Source organism: Mytilus californianus, unplaced genomic scaffold, assembly GCF_021869535.1.
Source record: "Mytilus californianus isolate M0D057914Y unplaced genomic scaffold, xbMytCali1.0.p SCAF_6, whole genome shotgun sequence".
Lineage (NCBI taxonomy): Eukaryota > Metazoa > Mollusca > Bivalvia > Mytilida > Mytilidae > Mytilus > Mytilus californianus.
In genome coordinates this window covers 74682358-74701244 of record NW_026262712.1, presented here as the reverse complement: position 1 = coordinate 74701244, position 18887 = coordinate 74682358, and the positions used below count along the sequence as shown (strand labels likewise).

The 18887-nt window shown below is 32.7% G+C and overlaps 1 protein-coding gene across 2 annotated transcripts in view; it reads right to left on the bottom strand.

Moving 5' to 3' along the window:
* LOC127705147 (uncharacterized) overlaps positions 1–18887 on the bottom strand; it is a 236547-nt gene that overhangs the window by 59116 nt on the left and 158544 nt on the right. The gene's annotated exons all lie outside the window — the stretch shown is intronic.

The window sequence follows — 18887 nt, the reverse complement described above, 5'->3', positions numbered from 1 at the left end:
GTTTTCAGACCAGAAAGTTATCATTAAATTGAAAATGGTTAAATTTTTTCAACATACATGTAGTAATCTGTTTTTGTGACTTATTAAGAATATATAACATTGTCCTTCGCTAAATTACAGTTATAAACTAGAAAAAGTCAGTTTTTAAGCCAAAAAATGTCTTCTTTCTTATTCACATTTTCATCGAAAAACCCGGACCATTTGTCGAAAAACCCGGACGTTTTAAATATTGCTCTCGAAAAAACACGGAAAATAATAAAACACTATATTGTAAGTGAACTACAAGGAAATTCTGCGTCGTTTGTGTTCAAAACATGTATAGCATTCAGAATAAGATGAACCGTCACGAATACAACTATTCTACTCGCGAAATAGAAGTAAATCGATCTGATCGCATGTTAAATCACTCGAAAAAATCTGATCTACACTCGAAAAAAATGGACTGATTCACTCGAAAAAACACGATCTCCGCCGGACACTATACCTACCGTGAACCTGGTAACCGCAATAAAGAAATAAACGATGTTTTTCTTCGATAATTAGAGATTAGTTTAAAGAAATTGCTAACACTTTAATCCACAAAATATTGATACAAAACTATATGGTGCGCATTAACATACAAACAACTGACCATGTGCTCAAGAAATATGCAAAAGGTAAATAACAAAAATGCCGAACTCCAATGAAAATTTAATACGAAAAGTCTCTTATCAAATGGCAAAATCAAAAGCTCAAACACATCAAACGAATGGAAAACAAATGTCATATTCCTCACTTGGTACAAAATTCGTCGTGCGGCGACGAGTATCAATCTAAATCTTCAAAAACATTGTTTTAATACAATGGTGACACATTATAACTTTACATTTTAGGATTGTAAATTTTGGTTTAAGGATGCACAGTTTCTTTTTTCTCGCTAGTATATATAGATCCAAAACATTCATAAATTTATGATTTGAAATACTGTAGATATGTATTATTACAAGGCAATGCGGAAGCATATACATTTGCCGTTGGCGATCCTCATTGGGACTAAAAGTCCGATAGCAATGATATAAAATGTGTTCGAACCCCTGTTTTATGTAAAATTTATATGTAACGAGTTTCCTGTAAATAAAATGGTCAGAAAGTTGTTGAACCAATACATGCATATATACTAAACGAGGTCCTGTATGCACAATTGTTACATTTATTACGAATTCATAACGTGAAATCGACAAAAAAAAAAAAACATTTCCTTCAGTGATTTTTTATCGCAAACTAATTAATTTTCGGTTTTATTGCGGAGGTTTACCGAACTTTGACTTTGATCAACAATCAACACACAATCATGGAGCACGTGGAAAATAAGTGAGTTGATAGAGCGATATTATTATTTTTTTATATTTTCCATGCGTTTTTATTTGTTAATTTAATTTTCCCGTAACAGTTTTTCCTAAATTTGGTGTTTCAAATTGTTCTTTCAAAATTAATTAACACTATTTTCCTTGCAATGCACGTGTTTGTTTACATTCAATCACGGTTCTCCCTCGCACTTGCGTTGTGCTATTATCGAAGTTCTAACGATTAGTCTCGTGGCTTAGGTCACACCATACGGAAAAGCTATCGGCGAATTAGGAACGGAAAGACAATTATGTAATAGCAGTACATTTCTGAAGATTTTGAGTAGATGAAGGGTTCTCTTTTGCTAGAAAGTCAATGTACACTTGTTTTGTAGATAAAACTTAGCCATTCAAGTAGATAAAACATTTTCAACTTTTTTAATATGAAGTTTCATAGGATTTTAACCTTTCTCAAGATGCAAACAAAGTACAAATGTTATAATACATTGAAAGCTGAAGCCTGGATAATCAAGAGAGACATGAGGAATATTAAACAAATACATTTATGTTCACTTTTCAATCTTTTCTGAAAATTGAGATTTACCAAATTTATTATAAACTAAAATAGAAAATAACTGAGTTTTTTTCCAGTTTGAAAAAGATGCCTTCGTGTTGCTTTTTTATTGCCAAAATTACTACTTTCATTTATCTATATTGGTTTAGCTATTATCCCCTTAGAAAAGTAATTCATCCAAATAATGTATAATATAACATGGATATGTCCAGGACATATCAGACGTCGTTTTGGGTGCAACACAAATGATTAACTTAAGTTTTCCGACAAAACAATTTTTCTTGCAAATTGTGTTTATGAAGATATATCAATTGATATTTTGCACATCTCTACTTCAGCGCAGAATGTATATACGTAATGACATTTCAAATGGGATAGGTGAATGAAAATCAGTATGCATGTTGTAGTACTTTCACTTGTACTCTTTTTAAATCAATGACTGTCAGTGATGACCATTATCTTGATATTGTTTTCTTAGTGACATATAACTTGAAAGAAACATTAGAGTAAATTTTATAAAATGACTATATAATAGATATACATGATAAAACCGAAGTGGGGACTAACTACAGAATAAAAACGGATACATTACATAAAACAACTTAATCCAACATATAAAAATACACAGCCGAGTTAGCCAAAGCATCAACGCACAAAGTGACGTCACATTTGAAATTCTAAAAAAACACACAAAGTGATGTCACATTTGAATTTGTAAAAATATTTCCCAAAAATAAGATAGGATTAGGATTGATTCAAGATTAGATTTGTAATACTGACATTACATTTATTAATAACAATGAAAATTACAAAACTTATTAATATCAAATTGTGGTAGTAATTAGATAATTAATTGTATTATCTAGCTATGTCGGTGTTTCTTCTGAATCAAACAGTAAACCAAATATATCGTATAAATTTCGTTCAACCAAATTAAAATCTAATAAATGAAGGGGGTGATTAATTATCTGTACCATAACACACGAATATAACAGAAAAGACGTTAAGACATTTGACAAAATCCGACAGGAATAACAAATATAACATCGAAATTAAATACATGAATTTGGGATAGAAAGGTACCGTGACACGTCTTATAGCAATGCGGTTTCACACTCAGCAAAACAGTCACAATCGGGAATAAGTCACGTTCGGTAATTAAAAGATCAGACGACGTAATGACAAACCACAATCTAACACGTGGTAAAAATGTCCTTAGTTAGTTTGGACAAAGACACAACGTATGGACTAACCAATTCGTGATGGTGTCCGTAAAATTTACGGAGTGTCATTTTTAATCTGTCCTCCTCATAACTTTGTTGGAGCAGTTTCTGTGTAAGGAGCACACTCCTGTATATGAAGTCCATATAGTGTGAACAAGCACGAGAATAACGCATCAATTGAGATATGTAAACACCATACGAAGGGGCAGAGGGTATGTTACTGCTGAGAAATGGGAAATTGATAATTGGGAAGTTGAAATCGTCCCGTTTATCATAGATTTTCGTGTGAAGTCGTCCATTTGTGTCAATATTGAGGAAAAGATCAAGGTATGAAGCAGTCCTTCTAGTATCAGTAGTATCCTCAATTTCAAGTTCACTGGGATATATGAGATGTAAAATGTTTGCAACCAATTACTGTGTTGTGACATCATGGCGTAGGCATAGCGAGATATACAACTCATTATGTTATCATCTGTTGCTCGTGGTTTTTCTCTTTTCTTTTGCAGTTTTTAATGCAAATAGTGTGATGATATAATATTGCGAATACCATAACTGATAACTTATTTAAACTTTATTTCAATAATCTCAAAAGAAGTGAACAATATGACCCAATGCATATCACATTTTAATACTTCTCATAAGTGAATCATAACAAAAGAAATTTCAAAAGAATAAGAATGAAAAGAAAATGCAGGAAAGTAAATGAATGATACACTGTTGAGATATACAATAGAAACAGTATTTGTTTGAATAAATATTTTTTTGGGGAAATATAAACCGCGAGATTACCGTACGATAGACGAATCACCAATTCTCTGTAAAACATTTATATATAAATAAGAAGACGTGGTATGAGTGCCAATGAGACAACTCTCCATCTCATAGCATGAATTACAATAATGAAAAAAGACCTTTTTGTCCACTATCAGGGCTTTGCGTCATGTAATATAACCCTTAAATAAAACATTCATATGATTTGTAAAGTTAAAGGTATCACAGAATAAATTCTCTTGTTTTACTATTATTTTAGTGGGATTTTTCTAAATGGGTAAGTTGGTCCCTCAATTAAAAGTAATTTAGGTATTAAGTTCCCTCTTCTTTATGCCATTCCATTTTTTCCCTTTTTTCTTTTATTGACCTTTTTTCATGAAAATTTTCTCTGAGAAAAGAAAAAATAGTGTAGAAGATATAATCAGGAGAGTTAATAAAATACACGAGTTAACACGTGTCCCGCCTGCCCTTTATTGGGATTGATTTTAATGTTGAAGGTTTTTTAACTATCAAGGTCTTACTAGGTATCACATAGACTTAACATTTCTATGATCAATGAAAATGATGTAAAATGAAAGTAACCACCACTGAATTACAGGTTCCTGATTTGAACAGAATGTGGCGGGGTAAAACATGTTTGCAAGCGATTAACCTTCACCCTTATATGGTGCCGTGTTGACACAACACAACATACGAACTAACTGAAAAAATAATTTTAAAAAAGCTTTTTAACTTTTATGTCATTTGGTCTCTGGTGGAGAGTTGTCTCATTGGTAATCATACCACATCTTATTTTTATATTGACTCATCAGATCGGCACAAAACACAAAAAAAATAACAACTAACAAAACGACCACAGACACATCGGCATAGAACTGATCTAAAAGTACTCATAGTTATTGAAACATTGTTGTATGTCAATAACAACTATTATTATACCTTACATATATTTCAAACAATTCTATTGGGTAAAACGTTATCACGTGACATGGAATAATTCAGTTAATTTTCATTCAATTGCAAGGAAGAACGAATAACCCTTAAAATTTATACCAGCGTTGAATAACCCTTTTATTCACCGGCGAATAACCCTTTTAGTTTGTTGATTTGTACTCATGAAAATGACGTCACAGACGTAAATAAACAAAATGGCAACGTTCAAGTTTCGGGAAGCCCATTGATCGAGAGAAGAGGAAATAAGGCTTTTGACGTGTATCTTGTGCCGATGATATCTCTAATAACGGTCCTTTTGAGAGCCATCAATATTTTACAAAAAGTATCTACCTTTGTTGTACATACGAGAATTCTAAGACACAAATTACATGTATTTTTGAACGTCAACTTGTGTTTGTTATTGACTCAAGTAAGGGTAAGTGCTTTTAAAATGATTCAAAATGCCCTTCCACTGTTAGTTCGGTATAGTAAAACAATTGTGGCCCCTTAGAAGCGATGAATATCAAAAATTGTCAAACCTTAAAAGTTATTTCAATTCGGGCTGCGCCCTCAGTGAAATAACCTTCTCGTGTTGACAATTTTGGATATTCACCTTTTCAACGGGCCATAATTGTATAATGACTAAAGCCTTTTTCCAAGACAAAAATATCAATTAGTAAACAAAGAATTTAGTGTAAAGACGTCATTAACAGTCTGAAAAAACATGACCTTGTGCTGGGCAAAACAAATAGTATCGACATTTTAGTGTTTTTTTTGGCCAAATATTACTGTGTTGTTGCATTATTACATCGGAAAACGAGCTACGGACGCCATCCCGAGTTGGTTGGCCGTTATGAAATATCTGTTTCACAGATGACGACGGATATGTTCCAATTGTCTTAACTACAATCCCATCCCCTTTTCCCTGAATGTGACTTACCGAATTAGACTTATCACCGGGTTTGTACTTACATGAACAACACGACGGGTTCCGCATGAGGAGCAGGATCTGCTTATCCTTCCGGAGCACCTGAGAACACCCCCAGTATTTGATGGGGTTCGTGTTGCTCAGTCTTTAGTTTTCTATGTTGTGTTTTGTGTACTGTTGTTTGTCTGTTGGTCTTTTTTAGCCATGGCGTTGTCAATTTATTTTCGACTTTGAGTTTGAATGTCCCTTTGGCATCTCTTCTACAGATATAAAACTCATTCTGTCATTAGTCATTACTTTGTCCGCTAGCAGTTTTCATTGCAGATCTATTTTGATAATTGTGTTTTGGCAGTATGAATGATTACAAAGCAAAGTTGTTTTATTAAGGTCACAGTCCGCATGTTACGATACAAGCATTTAAAACATATACTGCATAATTTATAGACAAAATGAAATACAACCCAATGCAACCCCATACAATAGATTTATCTAATTTCGATAATTATCATAAGTTAAGTATAATAAAATACTAGTATTAAGTACTGAGACGTTTTATTCATCATCATAATTATCGATGACATAACCAGATATATTCGGATGTTGTGTTACAAATAGGAACCTAACATCGATACTGTTATGCAAGAAGGGATAGCAGGAAACAAACATGGTTGAAAGCAAAATTAAACAAAAACGATAACACAATAACGTTATTCTGTTTACACAAACATTTAGACATTTTTATGGTCCTTGGTGTAATTAGGTGTGTCATTGGCAGTGATATAACTAAATAATAATTTAAATATCTCTGTTTTATAATACGTTCTTTATGGAGAAATTTGTTTATCATTTTTTTGTGATATAATTTGGTGCAAATAAATGTGTTAAAAACGAAATTTTGTTTCAAGTGCCTGCTTTAGCTTATCTTTAAAGTGTTAAAAGAATTGTAATATTGTCCAATTCTAATCCCGTCAGGATATATAATGATATAAATAATTATGACTAATGAGAGGTAAAAGATACCAAAAGGATATTTTAACTCATACGTCGAAAAACAATCTGACAATGCCATGGCAAAAAAAAACGACCTAACGATATACAACAGTATACAAAACACTACACGAATCCTATCAAAACCATTGGTTATCTCATGTGCTCAGGGAAGGGTAAGATGATCCTGCTCCACAAGTGGCACCCGTCAAAAAAACTCATCATAGATACCAGGATTGAAATTTTGTGATAATTTTGTGAACAAACCCGGTGATAATTTCGGAGGTCACATTCAAGGAAAAGAGGATGGCATTGTGGTTACAACACTTTGAAAATATCCATTGTCATTTGTGAAACAGATACTAGTATTTCATAACGGTCAACCAACTCGGGATGGCGTCCGTGACATTTTCGGTCTTCATTTAAAAGGGTAGAGGGTGTAACTTTTATTACTCTTTGTTTGTTTAACCTTTAGCTACCGATCAAGCCCAAACATAAAAGAGTTTCATATTACTCTATGTATATATAAGCTGCGTCGGATAGAAATCGACCTTATGCAAATGAATATCAATACCACTTATTTCGGGTTTAAACAATCTCTATGAAAAGTCTGTAACTATTTAAAAAATTAAGTTGATATAAGAACCCTACAAAACAGTCAAAACCAATCTTTAATTTCGTATTTAAATGTTCCAAAATCAATCAAAGTCTTATGCATGTATATGTAAACATGTAATGGATAAGGTCGATTTCTATCCGACGCAGCTCATATGTTGATTAAGGTAACCATTCCATTTCTTTACAATATCGATTCCACAATTCAATGAATACACTTTGACAAATCATGACCAAACATGTTTTAAACGTTTGATTAAAAAACTTATTAAAGGTGAAAGTGTTAGATATAGGAAGCACCAAGTATTGCAACCGGTACCACTGGACGTAACGTTAACAAACAAATTAACATTAAATGGTTCAATGGTATAGATTATGCGTTTGTTAAAACCATCTGGTTCATACATTGTTTAAAATGACACCAAAAACTCATCACAAATTCTTGGCTTATAATTTGGTAAACCAGACGAGCGTTTTGTCTACATCGGACTTTTCAGAGGCGCTCGAATCAAAATAATTGAAAGCCAAATCAAATACAGTTGAAAGTTGAAAAGCATTCATAACCGCAAATTTAAAAAAAAACTTGTGCCAAATAGACGAAGACAATCTGTATATGGGTCTGTTTTGAATATTTCAACATTTTATAAACAGTAAATTTATAGCAAATTTATATATCAATGATGTTCATGTCAGCAAGAAAGTGCTGACCACTGGGCTGGTGATAAACTCGTGGACGAAACATTCACCATCACTGGCATTGACTCAGTGGTTGTAAAAATTCATCAAAAATAACAGTCTTATAATTTAGTACGCCAGACGCGCATTTCTTCTCCCTAAGACACATCAGTGTCGATCGTATGAAAACTGGTGGAAAATCAAATCAAATCAGAATTTGAAGAGCATTTAATGTACTATCTACGCACTTTACTCGAGTAAGTGAACATGGGGTCTGACTGCGGAAGACGCAGGTGGTCAATCTATGCTAAATATCATATCCCAAGCAGCAATATGCAGTCACTATAGCCTACAATAAAGCCCCTCAACTACCTTGACCACCAACATCATCACATGCAGCCTCCACCAGGAATTGGAAGGAGAGATGATAGTAGGAAAAATGAAAGAGAGGATACGAGGGTAAAAGCATGAGAAGGATTAAAAGGTAAGAGTAAGAGAAAGAAAAGTTACGAAAAGAAAAGGGTATGGTATGAGGGGGAGGAGGAGGGATATGTATGAGTAGAAAAGGATATGAAAAGGAGGAGGAGGAAGATGAAAAGGTATGAAAAGGACGAAAATGTATGGATGTAGAAAGGAAGAAAAAAAATCAAGAATTAAGAGGAGACGATAGGGAGGAGCAAACAGGTATAAGGAAAACGAGGAAAAGGAAGGTAATGTTATTATTATTATTATTATTATATTATTATTATTTTTATTATTATTATTATTATTATTATTATTATTATTATTATTATTAGGAGGAGGAGGAGGAAAAAAAAGGGGACATGCATGAGGAGAAGGCAAAGAGAAAATACAAGGAGAAGGAGGAGTAAAAACTAAAATTGGAGGAGGAGTAAAAGGTTGAAATGAAAAGAAGAAGGAGGAGGAAAAGGTATGAGGAAGAGGGAAGAAGGAGGAAAAAGAATGAAAAAAATTGGTAAAAAAAAAAGGTATGAGAAGAACGAAAATAAGAATAAGAAGGAAAACAGGTATATTAATATGAGGATAATGATGAGGAAAATATACGAGGAGAAGGAGAGGGAGATGGAGATGGACGCAAAGGTGTGAGGAAGAACCAATGAGAGAACGCGAAATGTAAGAAGAAGAGTAGACGTAGTAGATAGAAAAAAGGAGAAGGATGAGGAGGAGAACATGTATTTAGTGCATGAAAAAAGGTATGAGGAGCCATAACACATGTTAAAGAGGAGGGAAGGATGATCTATTGATTTTCGATGTAGCGCATAGTTGATGTGTTTTATGCCAACTGAAGATGGAGCCTGGTAAAAGGCGATTTGTCGATACAAGTGATGAAGAAATCGAACAAAAACGTTTGAAAATGAGTGTTGATAAAACAATAAAGCAGAATATAGCAGCAGCGACTACTTTCCGGGAGTATTTAAAAGAAAAGAAAATAGATCCAGGATTCGAACATTATGACACATTAAAACTAATTGAAGCGTTGGGCTATTTCTATATGGATGTAAGTGAAGCTGACAGAAATCATTATAAAACAAATTCACTGCAGTGCTTGAGATGCTCATTGAATAGATATTTAAAGGCTCCACCGTACAATTTAAAAATTGACATTGTGAATGATGAAAGTTTTAGTGCTTCCAGAGAATATTTCAAAGCGGCAATGGCAGAACTAAAACGCATGGGATTAGGAGACGTTGAGCATTATCCGTCTATTGACGAAGCTGACAGAAGGAAACTACATACCTCAATATATCTATCTCCAAGTAAACCATTCGCTTATTTTTTTGCCGACGAGGAATAGAAAATATTCCACAAATGACAAAATCCACGTTTTCTGTAAAAAAGACGCAAAGACGGGGCTTAAATATGTTGTAAAAACTTTGGACTAGCTGACGAAAAACCATCTCAGTAGTGACAAAGAGAAAACTTCAGGAATAATGCCAGAAAATTCCGGTTCTGAATATTGCCTCGTATCCTCCTTTGAAAAGTGTGTAAATAAATTAAATCAGCGTGACAAACTATGGCAGAGACCAAAAGATCAGTTCTGTGAGGAGGACCCTACATGGTATTATAACATTCCTGTGGGCGAAAAACGCTTGGCAATTTCATGTCATACTTGAGCAAGAAGTGCAACGTGTCTGAAATCTACACAAACCATTGTATCCGCGCTACCGGGGCTAGCGTTCTAGCTAAAAACTCGTATTGCAATGCACAGATCATGGCCGTTACTGGACATCAGTCAGTAGCATCCCTTTCTTTGTACCTGCGGGTTGATAATGATGATAAGATACGTATGGGACAGACGTTAACAGAAAGCATCACGGAACCTTCTAAAGCATTAGCTTTAACAGTTTGTGAAACATCATCAAATATTCGTACCAAGCTCCAGTTGTACAGTGCCTCCTAAAACTTTGTCAATTGGCCCTTCTTCTACACATCTTCCTCTACCCAATATTACAACAGGAAGCACCGCTGTCATAAAGTAAAGAACGTAGTTGCGTTACTTATAGCGGTAAACAAAATATTCTATATACATCTGCTAAGGAAAACAAAGCGCAACCTTTGCAATTTATCGGACCCTTGTCGTGCACTTCTTTTAAGCCAAAGCATTTAAGTTCAACCCAACAAGGAAACAGTACACAATGATTTAATGAATCATTGCAAGGTGTCAATCTGAATGAACTGTTCAATGATTCACTGAAACCTCCGTAAACATAAATCGTACTACACTCTGTCCACAAGTTTTCAAAAACTGTTCCGTCACTATTGTTTAAAAAAAAAGAGTGACTTCATTTTTAGAAGAAGAACATATCTGATTGATAGAACATATTTTTATTTAGAGTTTGGTTTGGTGTGCTCGGGTGCATTTCACTTTATTTCATTCCATCTTATTTTATTTAGATTTTTAAGGGTTTTCTGGACAAAAAACATTTTTTTACATCTGTTATCAATTTTAATTTTATATGATATATTACAGAGAAGTATAATAAATATATTTTACTTGAATTGCTCTAGATAAATAACGCCCTGGATTGCGTCATGCATATATAGATGTCAACCAGTGGGATTTTCCATACGCGAACCGGTTAAAAGGTCAACTTGTCTTATGTAGGACAATACACTTAGTTTGTTCTTTTTTATAGCACACATGATTTAAGGTCAAAGGGTTTAGCACACATGATTTAAGGTCAACAGGTTAAAACGCGTTTACTGGTTGGCTACAGGCACATGTTTTGTAAGAATTTTTTTTTTTTTTTTTTTGGCAATTTCATTGGGTTGTGTACGGCGAACATGGTAATTTAGCAGATGGCAAGGCGGCCAGTAGAATTCAAGTTTACCACTGCATAACCGCACAATAGTCATTTAACAACAGACATAGAACGATTTTATATTTTCATATTCCATCTTCTTCACGACTAGTTCAAACATTACATTTTTTAATTATTCCATATAGCAAGGAATATACATGCAGAACCAATTTAAGTATCACTAAGTTCTTATAATCTCCGCTATTTGAAAAAAGGAGATGTTGTATGGTCGCCAGTGAAACATCTATCACTCAGATACAAAATGACTTGAATGACAGAACCAGACATGACAAAAACGAAAAAACATTCAGATTACAAAACCGACCTGATCTTGGCGGATCCAGAGACAAGAGGTTTTTCAAAGTCGGGTCTCCTTTTCTTTTGCTGTGACCCTCTCCGAGACAAATAGTAAAACAAATACATAAATGAAACTAAACAAAACTAAATATAATAGACAAAATAAAACCTAATACACATAACGAAACGAAACGAAACAAAAGAAGCAAAGTTATATTCATGTATATATACATTTTTTTGAAAAAATACTTACTTATTTACTTTCTATTCAATGCATAACTTAAAGCGGTCTGCTTTATCTATTGACAAAACGTGCACGAAAGCAAACAAAAAAATCAAAATAATAATAATCTATAAAGCGCCTTTATAAGATAAAAAATACTCTCAGGCGCTGTACATGCAGCATGGTAATCAAAACAAATCAGAGAGGAAAAAAATTTAAAAAAAAAACACATGCAAATGCCGAAATAAAAAAATACAACATAAAAAGAGTTAATACACATATCAAAACAAAATAATAAATATAATAAAAAATAAAAAAAAAAACACGCACAAAGTTTGATCTAACGGTACAATCAGTTACTTGATGTTAGTATGCCAATATATACCTTTTTTATACACAATATTTTTTGATTATTTGAACTATTCAAAGGTTACGATGTCTTTATATTCTCAATTTAGCACATACAAAATGAAATAATGATATCAGTAACAAGATAGACAATACGAGTAACAGAAATAAAACTTAATTTGATGATATATCGTAAAGTTACCGAACACAAAATGACAAAAGTAAAACAATATGTTAGAAAATTACTTGATGTTGGTTTTTTAGAAAGAGAACTGAACATAATGAAATGGTATCTTAGATTCAAGTTGCTGGTGGTCATTTTTAAAAACTTTTTTATGGGTGTATATCGGTGCAAAATGGAAAATTGGCTAACAGTCTATCAATACACAGAAAGAACATATATAGAAGTTTGTCACTGAAAACCATCGTATTGCCCATGATAAACAAGCTTAAAATTTTATAGAGGCATTTTCTTATTAGCCGAAAATTCCTTTCCAACATTTTAACAGGAGAAACAAAATATTGCACAACCTATCATGAATGTTTCAAAAAATTCTTGTGTGAAATTATTGAGATTTCATATGCTGTTCTATCAGTATTGTTTGGTTTGATTTGCTTATAAAGAGGATGGGTTAAACTAGTAACTTTTATTCAATTTTGCAATTCCCATTTTGCAAAAAACCCACATAATGACAATTCGGATGCAGCAACTAGAAAATAGTGTTTGTATTAATCTGTCTCATAATAAATTGGGATATGTCTCCCAATAAATGCATCTTAAAACGGTAGTTGTTTAAAAAAGTAAATTTTTATATTTTGCTAATAATCTTTTAACTCACGATTTGTTGTTGACAAACTCTGACGTAAAACGTCCCCGTAATTATAAAAGCCACAATGATAAACATAAGAAACATTCAAATCTCTCAATGAAAGATTTTTTATAACGGGTTCATATTTTCCTTCAATTGTGATGCCTATGGAATATTTGACATGGTAAAGTACACTATTCCTAAGCGTTATAACATTGTTAGTAGTTCCACCTACCCATTTGTAGGTACCAGTACACTTCTTGCCAATGAAGGTACATTCAAGAGTTATGTTGTTTCCTTAAATCAGCGGCCAGAAATCTCCCAGTATACTATAGGTTGCACTTTGTAAATACAGCTGTTTCTCAAACCACGCCTCTTTTGGGGAGATATATTATATTCATAGATATGTTAATTTGATAATGTACTGGTTCCCATTTATGATCTCTGTGTTTCATCTCATAGAGACATCACTTGGGAATGTAACCAGTACATAAAAACATGGTAGCGCCTAAATTTTAATTCTTAGGAGGTCCAAATATGAAGGTAAGATTTGTATAGCATTTTAGTATAAGTTTAAACTCATAGAAGTTCAGGGCATATAAATGTTGAAAATATGCCGCACAGCCCTATATTTTGACCTTTGAATAAAATAGTAGTGCATATAAACTTTCTGTTCTGGGATATTATTTTTCACGAAACTTCATAGTAAAAGTGTCACAGTTTTAGCCGCAAGGGGAGTTCCTATGAGAAATTGCATTGTCTATATTTACAGAATTGCAACCTATATAGGGTTAAATAATAGAACATACAGAATTTCACAAAATCTGGTTTATCACAGAGATTTTAAAGAATTTAACTCAAATATGAAGTTTTATAAATATTTCATGAAGATTGAGAAAATCCTGAGCCTTAACTATGATGACTCAGCATAAATTCACAGTTTACAGTATGCATGGTTTACTTAAGGCCCTGAATTCAAAATAAATCCATAATATATGCCTATTTGTGATTTAAATTGTTTAGAAGTGCTTATATTTACTCTTCGCAGTCATTGCAACTCATTGATCCTTCCTAAATAATTTTGTTGGGTTATTTTTGTCCTGTCGATAACCCAAAAGTAAGCCGTACCACCTAAATGTGTTTTTTTGTGACCGCGGCATTAAAAAGTACAAACTAGAATTACAAAAAGACCTCAATAAAACTTACAATAGTGTGTTCTATCCTAAATATATACTAAATATTCCACCTTGCTAAAAACAGGGAAAATTTTTAGGAAATGTGAGGCCCCAGGGGGCAAAAAACAGAAAAAAATGCCTACCCTGGGTCATAAAACAGATAATTTAACTTGTAAATGCTATGCTTTTATTATTTTCAAGGTCTTTTGTAAACAAAACAATAACTGTGCTGGAAAGTTATGCAAAAATAAGATGTAAGCAGTCATTTCTATCAAGCTTTTACTGAATTTATGCACCAGACTGATATCTTCTTAAATACAATTTTGCAAATATGGCTTTGTTTAGACACTTCTAGTTCATACATTAACTAACTTATGTTAGTTATATGGTTAGAGATGATACTGTTGTGACAAGAATTCTTAACTGACCATTTGAGACAGAAATTGTGAACTTTCATTGACAAATAGGCATAAAGTAAGATGTGAACTGGAGACACAGGCAGGATTGGATACTTTGTATAATCTTGAATGTTGGAATGATTAACTACTAAACAATACATTTATAGTATTCTAAAATCCTTTCAATTTGTTATCAGAATAGTTTCAAACATGTTTTAAACATTTCATGTCAGAAAAAATGCACATAGGGGAAACTGGCAATAATTAAAGTCTTTTTTTCAAATTCTTTGAAAAACTGAAACAGGGGTAGGGGTATAAAATGTACTGTAAAAGGAAACTTAGAGTATATGCAGTGATTTCCTTAAGGCTATAATTCTGATAGATAAGTATTGTTGTGAGAAAAAATGTTTTTAGAAGGTTATCTATTTGAATAAATGTTTGTATAGGTTGCACTTTGTAAATACAGCTGTTTCTCAAACCACGCCTCATTTGGGGAGATATATAATATTCATAGATATGTTAATTTGATAATGTACTGGTTCCCATTTATGATCTCTGTGTTTCATCTTATAGAGACATCACTTGGAAATGTAACCAGTACATAAAAACATGGTAGCGCTTAATTTTAATTCTTAGGAGGTCCAAATATGAAGGTAAGGGTTGTATAGCATTTTAGTATAAGTTTAAACTCATAGAAGTTCAGGGCATATAAATGTTGAAAATATGCCGCACAGCCCTATATTTTGACCTTTGAATAAAATAGTAGTGCATATAAACTTTCCGTTCTGGGATATTATTTTTCACGAAACTTCATAGTAAAAGTGTCACAGTTTTAGTCGCAAGGGGAGTTCCTATGGGAAATTGCATTGTCTATATTTACAAAATTGCAACCAATAAGATATAAGTAACAAAAAATATAAAAAATTAATTTTATTTATTTTGATTTCTGCTGATTTAATAATCTAATATATTGATACGCAACGTTAAAACAGGAGGCGGATTCAGGTTTCGAATTAATGGGCGTAATTTTCAGTTATAGAAAAAATTGTTTTAAAAAAAGTTATTGATTTAATGCGAATTTTTTTTTTCAAAATGTCCTCGATCAAAGAGGTACGCCCTCTGCGCTCCCGCCGGAATCCGCCACTAATAACACTCAAAGTATTTATAGATATAGGCCTAAAAAGTGTACAAAACAATACCAATATCGAAATAAAGAAACATTAAGTATAAGTAGTTATAAATATTTCGTAAAACAAATATCCTTCATCAGTATGATTATGATGATGTAAAATGAACTGATTAAGATCGTAGGAAGAAAAGGTTTTTGTGCAAAAACTGACATATCCAGCATTTAGAATCATAAACATTAAAGAATCACTATATAACCTGTATGGTTTCATGTGGGATGGGAAATACTGTTACGATAAAAATTTGCAAATGGGTTGTAGTTCCAGTTGTCAAATTTTTGAGAATTTTAGCACAGCACTTGAATGGATTGCCAAAAAAAAAATACTGATTCCAAACATTGTGCATATTTTAGATGACTTCATGATAGTTGACAAAACTGAAGATGGATGAGTTTTGTTGGTTACGAAATAGACATTAGGTTGATGGAAGTTAGACTTCTCATCGATATCCTTGCGAAATGTCACGATCTTATAAACGTTGTGTTACACAAAGAAAACAATACATTGAGGAAACTTCAGTCTATCATTGGTACACTCAACTTTGCTTGTGCAGTTGTCATACCAGAAGGGCATTCATGAGAAGACTAATAGACTTAACAATTGGAGTCAAAAAATCTTTTCATAGAATACGTATGACATAATCAGTTAGGCAATATCTAAATTCATGGCAAAATTTTTTGAAGAATTTTAATGGGAAGTCATTGATTTTATCAGACAGTTGGTTAATGTGTGATCAGTTTCATTTGTTAACAGATACCTCTGGTACATACGGTTATGGTCCTTTGTTAGGTTCATAGTGGTTCTCAGGCAAATGGGACACAAAATGGCAAAAACAAAATATTCCATTTTTAAAGCTTTATCCCATAGAATTGGCAGTTGAAATATGGGGCTACCAATTCCATAACCAGTGCATAAATTTTCATACAGACAATACAGCTTTAGTGTCTATAATTAACAAACAAACATCAAAAGATGTGTTGATTATGTTCCTAATAAGGAGACTAGTTCTACACTGCTTAAGAAACAATGTGAACTTTAAGGCAAAACACATGTATGGTTCAAAAAATGTATTGGCAGATGTACTTTCTCGTCAACAGAAATTGCATCGTTTAGCACCATGGGCAGACACTGATCCCAAACCAGTTCCCAATCTACCAGATTTGTCATGCTGCAGAAACCCTTTAATCAAATTTTTAACAACATCTTATCTGACTAATCACAAAAAACTTATAGAAGAGCACTTATCCACTAAAACAGTTTTGCTGAAGAATATGGCATTAGATTTCAGTTACCACTTACTAGTTCAAATCTCATATTATTTATAACACATTTGAAAAACAAAGATCTTGCATCAAGTTCTATCTCAACATACATATCAGCAATAGGTTTTACACACACAATTAATAATTGGCCTGACCCAACTGATTCATTCATTATTGATAAGGTACTGAAATCAGTGCATAAGGGAAGAAATCAAGATATGAGACTTCCAATCACAAGTACGTTTTTGAATCGATTAGTAAATGCATTAAAACATACAATATCTTATAGATATGATCACATTTTTATTCAAAGCAATGTTCACCATAGCATATCATGCTCTTTTAAGAATTGGGGAGATGACAGTCAACAACAAAAAATTACAATCATGTAATTAGTTTAAGTCAAGCTGTTGTGATACATGAAAAATTATTTATAAATAGTATGGACTTCAAACATTCTAATGGAAAAAAAAACCATTTAGAAATAGCTAAGAATAAAAATGATAATATTTGTGCAGTAATGGCATTAACAAGTTACTTAACTTTGAGAACAAACAAAGGAGGTCCACTATTTCTCAACTCCAGTGAGGAAGCTGTTTGTAGACAATTATTCCAACACTCATTGAATGGTGCTTTGAACTTTTGTAAACTCAGCAGAACATATTACAAACCTAATAGTTTCAGAATAGGCTTTGCTACCGATGCAAGTGCCAAAGGATTGTCAAACGAAACTATAAGAACATTAGGTAGATGGAAATCTGATGCATTCAAATTGTATATTAGACAATCAGGTCAAATTTCAAACCTTTAATCATGTTAATCTACCTTACAACTGATATCATGTGTTTTGTGAATGAATTACTGCCGTTTATTATTTTATATTTTGTACAGGGCTTGTGGGTCACAGCTCGTTACATATTGCATACATATGACAAAATAACACTTCATGTTTATCTGGAAACTGTAGACAAATGGAAAAATGTGAATTATGACGCTCAATAAAGCTGATACAAGGACAACCTAGAACCTGAAATTCATCAGTTTACCATTGAATTAACCGATTTTTCATCAGAGGAAATTGGCAGAAACCAGCTTTTTAGGACATGAATTTTAAAATTGTCCCATTTGCATTTAGTAATATTAAGCGATAAACTAATAACAATGTATAAGGAAATACAGTTCTTTGACAGGGAAAATAGGTATTAATAGAATTATTGAATGTATGATGTTGTTGTAAGAATTAAACTGAAGTCAATCTTAAGTAAACATGTTTTGTCTGTTAATGCATCAAGTAAATGCCTTTGTTTGACACAATGTCTGTAAATTGTGTCTTTTAGTATATGATTGGTTTGTATCAAGTAGATACATTGGTGGGACACAATGTCAGTAAATTGTGTCTTTTTAGTATATGATTGGTTTGTGTCAAGTAGATTCATTGTCGGGACACAATGACTGAAAATTGTGTCTTTTAAGTGTATGATTGGTTTGTATCAAGAGATATATATGGGGACACAATGTCTGTAAATTGTGTCTTTTAGGATAAAGGACATTTGTGGGATATTTTGTTATTATATTACCTTTTTTCTGTTAAATTAATTGGAAACAGTTGTTGAACACCATGTCTGAAAATTGTGTATCTTTAGCATATAATTGTGTTGCATAACTTTGATACATTGATGATTTGTTAACACAATGTTTGAAAATTTTTATTAACAGTATGTCAATTTTTAAGTTTTATCATTTGCATTAGTAGGATGATGGTTGATGCAGGTTGACTTTAGGGCAGCGTTTTCAGCTCCACAAGAGCTTCATACGTCATGGTGGTATCTGCTCCCAA